Here is a 5,463-nt window from a genome sequence, read left to right on the forward strand (position 1 = left end):
TGGCCAATTACTAGGAAGGAATGACCTGGTGGTAAAGTTTCTGAAGGGTGCTAGGAGGATTAACCCCTCTAGGCCCCCTTCGGTGCCGCCTTGGGACCTCTCCACGGTCCTTAGGGCCCTGAGGGGACCACCTTTTGAGCCGCTCCAGTCGGTTGATCTAAAACCACTTTCGCTAAAGACTGCTCTCCTGTTGGCATTGGCATCTATCAAGCGAGTGGGAGATCTGCAGGCCCTCTCAGTGAGTCCTGCATGTTTGGAGTTTGCCTTGCCTTGCCTTGCCTATGTGCCCAAGGTGCTCTCAACGCCGTTTAGAGCACAAGTTATTACGCTATTAGCCCTTCCCCCTTCTGCTGAGGATGGGGAGGTTAATCTTCTCTGCCCTGTCAGGGCGTTGAGAATCTATTTGGAGCGTTCTGCGTCTTTTAGACAATCAGAACAGCTGTTTGTCTGCTTTGGGGGCCGATCTAAGGGTGATCCAGTCACTAAGCAAAGACTGTCTAGATGGATAGTGAATGCCATCTCTTTGGCCTACACCGCAGTGGGTCAGGTTTGCCCCATAGGTGTCAAGGCCCATTCGACCAGAGGTATGGCCTCGTCGTGGGCTTGGTCATCTGGTTTTCCCATTCAAGATATTTGTGATGCGGCCGGCTGGTCCTCGCCTTCCACATTTATGAAGTTCTATAATATGGAGGTACCTTCCCTGCAGGCGAAGGTGCTTTCGGTATGATTGAGACCTGACAGTGGCTGGTCTTATCTACAAAAATTACTGTGCATAATCACATACATATTTATATAAACCCGCTTCGGCCGGTAATAAGGTTATACTAATAATCCCGACGGTGTCTGGTTTTGTTAGTATATTCTGTTAGTTGTTACTGACTTATATATATATTATTCAGACCCGACTGTGTCTGGTCTGTTATATATACATGTATATGCATATGTTATTGGGTTCTGGCTTGTTCTGTTAGCTCAGGGGTCCTGAGTGGCAGGGCAACCAGTTACTCAGGGTGCGGCGTTTTGCATGGTGTCCCCACTGCGTATAGCTACGCAATACGAAGTGACCGTTCGAAAGGGAACTACTCGGTTACTATCGTAACCTCAGTTCCCTGAGATAGGGAACGAGTATTGCGTAGCCGGCCGCACTATGGTAACTAGTGAAGTTGTCGCTTCAGTCGTATAAACCTGCTATAATGGCGAATTCGGGGGTCTATATAGGCTGGGCCACGCCCCCTCGACGGGCTCTGACGTTGGGCTAGCTCATTGGTCGTGCGTCAGATTCGCCCGCGCCATTGGATGTGCAGTTGCTGCAGCACAGCCTATGAGCGGGTCAGATGCTCATGTTCTAGCTGTGCAGCTGCAAATGCGTTTTACATATAGGCTTCAGTAAATCGAGGAAAAGGAGTTTCCCCACTGCGTATAGCTACGCAATACTCGTTCCCTATCTCAGGGAACTGAGGTTATGATAGTAACCGAGTAGCTTTGTTGCCATTTGAAGACTTTTGTAACATAACATGTTACGAGTGGTTTCAGTTTAATATGTTGCAGGCTCATTTATTGCTAATAAATAATATTGATGATACTATAATATAATAATATTGCGCTTGGTTTTGAAGCTGCGGTTGCTTATTTGTCTCGCGAGACTGGGCAACACTGACTCACATGTGTGAAAACACCAGAAAGAGGTGTAAAAAAAAACCCTGAAGTTTAGGTGTAAAAAAAACCCCTGAAAATATCACCTTACGGCATGTGCCACGCAGGAAAGGTCTGCACTGAGGTGCTCATGAGGTGAGAAGTTGATCTGTCAGTCTATAGGCCGAGATTTTCCAGTGTTTGTTTAAATGTTGAAAAAGTGTGTGATATTGAGTCTGTTGTGTGTGTGACATTAGTTGTCTTAGTGTTGGGTGTTAAATGTGTTGTATTAATTATTTATCTAAAGTACTAATTAAGCTGGCTGTGTTGTGTGTGCAATTACGTGTGTTGAACAAATATCTTTGTGAATGCTAAAGGATTCTGTGGCATAAAAAAACTATTAAATACATTTTAAAATTAAAAACTAAGATAAGGGGGATGTAAAAGTGATTAGAAAAATCACCCCCAGAACAAAAAACATGATTTTACCAAACCATGTTGTTGGTCCAATTTTAAATTGTAGTAGCAATTTTTTTTGTCACTGTCCCAAAAGAAAAATGTATGAAAAACATAACACATTCAGCAAAATACAGAACACAGATAACAATTTGACATTTTATCACATCCCTTTGTTGACAGATCAATTCCAACACAGGCTATTTGGTGAAAATACCTTATTTTAAATAAGGAAAAATACTGAATACATTCAAGAAGTCTTCTGCATAACAGGATGTCTTGATGTGGTGAAGAAAAGCGACACTGCATAGGTTAAAAACCTACAAACAAAAATGAACATTAATGACAAAGTTCCCTGGCATTGATCTGGCAAATGACAGAGAAGAAGTTATATAACAAGGTATCGCAAGGATGATGTAACGCTTAGTTCAAGGAAGATGAAGAGGATGATGAAAAACTGAATGGATTATGATTCTGGATTACTCAATAAAAGCTGCGTTTGGATCTCCAACCTTTCAAGTCTCGGAGCAGTTTCATAACAGAGGTGATGAGACAATGACAAACAGCTGTGATGATTAGAGTTAGTGTCCATAGTAACTGATGAGTGGCGGGAAACTAGAACAAAGGAACACGTGACTAATGACAACAACTAGTGTCAATGACCAGAACTAAAAAGGAACATAGGAACAAGGAACTTGTGTCAGTCGATGATTTCGCATATTTGTTTCGTGGTATGTGCATGTATAGATGGATGTATACCGGCTGTCATCTGGCGGCACTGTGTTCGGCAGTCTTATGGTGCACGTGTCACACGGGTTGCAAGTGTTTTGGACATGTATGACATGAGGAAGGTGAGACTGTTGGCTACCATCAGATGGTTTTGTGGTGATGGCTGAATAAACGCGATTGTGAAGCCAATGAGTACATGAACTCACCATTCTACAGAATGCATTTGAGGCAACCATTTGTTAGTGAAAAAGTGGACCACTACTGGTCCTTAGACAGAAGATGGAAGGGGCTGACTTGTGGAATTGCACTCTGAGAAAAGACAGTAGGGTGGAAATTAATAATAGGGGGGATGATGAAATATTTTGTTCATCCTATAGGAAACAATTGTAGCAGAATTTGTATAGTAAGGGGATTTCCCTCAAACAGATGACTGTGTAAGACCAAAGTAGATATCAAACCATTATTAAGAGTGTAAAATTAAAAATGTCATTTTGAGGCTTCTTGCCTCTGGGAAAGAGTTGATTGTCCTTGGAAAATGTTACATCTTACCTCTGAGAAAGGGTTGACCTAAACAAGACAGATCCAGAGGGACAAGGAAGCCCGGCAGACGAACAAGGGAGATGGGAATGGGTCAACAAGACGAGGTGGCATCATGGGCTCTAAGGCCCAAGGTCGAGCCAATAAATCCGAGCACCTAGGAGGAGCTGAGGACTGGGAAGCCCAAGGTGGAGCCGGAGAGCCAGGTGGAACCAGCGGAAGGGGATGAGCCAAGGAGTGTAACCAGTGAGGGATTTTGGTGACATCTAGGGTCATGATGAGAAAACTTGGGCCAGCCTATATGGCTGGGATTAAAGAGCTTGAAGGCTGGACAGAAACACTGGGAGAGGAAGGATTTCGGACAGGACTGGGACATCAATCCAGTCAGATGGGGCCCGCAGAGGATGAAGTTCGAGGGTGGAAACTATGGTGGGAACTGGTTTAGCATGAAAGTCTATTAACAGCTCCTCACTTGCCCGTTTCAAAGGTCGGCATGGCAGCAGGCTAAACCTCCGTACATGGTAGAAGACTGTCTCTGAGATGGACATGGCAACAGGCTCTTGCTCCATACTGAATGTGGGCTCTGGGTCCATGGCTGGCATGGGCTCTGGCTCTTGGTCCAATGGCAGGCATGATGAGGAGAGGGGACAGACTAGGGAGAAGTTCTGAGCTGATGTTGTACTCGGGGATAAGGGCCGACGACACAAGAAGGATAGGAGTGGGCTGGGGGGACTAAGACCGAATGGCACCGTCGTCTTCATCCACCTCACTGACGGTGTAGGGAGGGCCATACAGCCACACAACATAATCCACATTCAGCAACAATAATCCATTTTTGATGATGAGCTGACCTTCAAAGACCACATTGCTACAACGGCACAATCCTGCAGATTTGCACTGCACAACATCAGGAAGATCAAGCCCCTCCAAGTCCTAACTGAAAATGCAAACCAACGTCTTGTCATTTCTAGTGTGGACTATTGCCTTCCCCTTCTGGCTGGACTTCCAACATGTGCAATCAAAATGATTCAGAACGTGGCTCTACTTGTCTTCAGCAAACCCAAAAGAGCCCATGTCACACCACTGTTTATCTCTCTGCACTGGCTTCCCGTTGCAGCTCACATAAAGTTTAAGACATAAGTCCTTGCCTACAGGATGGTCACGTGCTCTGTACCCTCCTACTTTCACTCTCTCTTATGACTTAACATGCCCTCCAGGAGCCTGCGGTAGGTAAGTGAGCGACGTCTTGTGGTTCCATCACAGAGGCACAAAATCGCTCTCAAGAATGTTTTTGTTTACTGTTCCTTGCTGGAATGATCTTCCCAACCCTATCCAGACAGCCGAATCCCCGACAATGACAAAAAGGAGCTGAAAACGCATTGCATCTATGCATCTATGAGCACTTAAAATGTTAAATATGTCATGTCACTTTGTCTATGCTCTCACTATTTCTTAATCATTCGCTCGTACTATGAGCGATGGCTAAAACTTTGTATTTTTTAATGTTGTCTAGGCCTTGATCAGGAATTCCCAATGCTGTTTGGTAAGGAAGAGGTGGTTACAAGGAATAGAAACATCTTTTTTTATTTTAATCCCTAAAAGAGAAAAGATTAAGTAATTGTAACAAAAACTTGTAAACCATTAAAAGATTATACTTTGTTTTATTTGTGACAATATGTGTACAGTGTCTTACATTTTTTGGTTCCAAAAGTTATAACTTTAAATCAGTTTGTACTATAAATGTTGTCATTTTCATCACGACTGAACAAAAATCAAGATTTGTCATATGAATTTGATCTGAGATGCAATTGTGTTTTTCTTTCTGAAATCAAGAGCTAAAACGAGATTAACTGGGAAACAAACTATTTAAAAGGAAAAGCAATATGACATTTTAGAGGCAGCCTACAAATGATAAAATGAAATACCAGGCTGAACTACCATTAATCAAACCTTCCACCACTAATTTGTACTTTTTATAATTCCACACACACACACATATATATAAAATGTATGAATTATGTATTTACTAATTATAATCACAGTAGTATAAGGTTTCCTATAGTCCAATACTAAAAGAAGTACTACACATGACCATGACAAAAACACAGA

Source organism: Rhinichthys klamathensis, unplaced genomic scaffold (genome assembly GCF_029890125.1).
Source record: "Rhinichthys klamathensis goyatoka isolate OS25496 unplaced genomic scaffold, OSU_Roscu_1.1 h1tg000095l_1, whole genome shotgun sequence".
Taxonomy (NCBI): domain Eukaryota; kingdom Metazoa; phylum Chordata; class Actinopteri; order Cypriniformes; family Leuciscidae; genus Rhinichthys; species Rhinichthys klamathensis.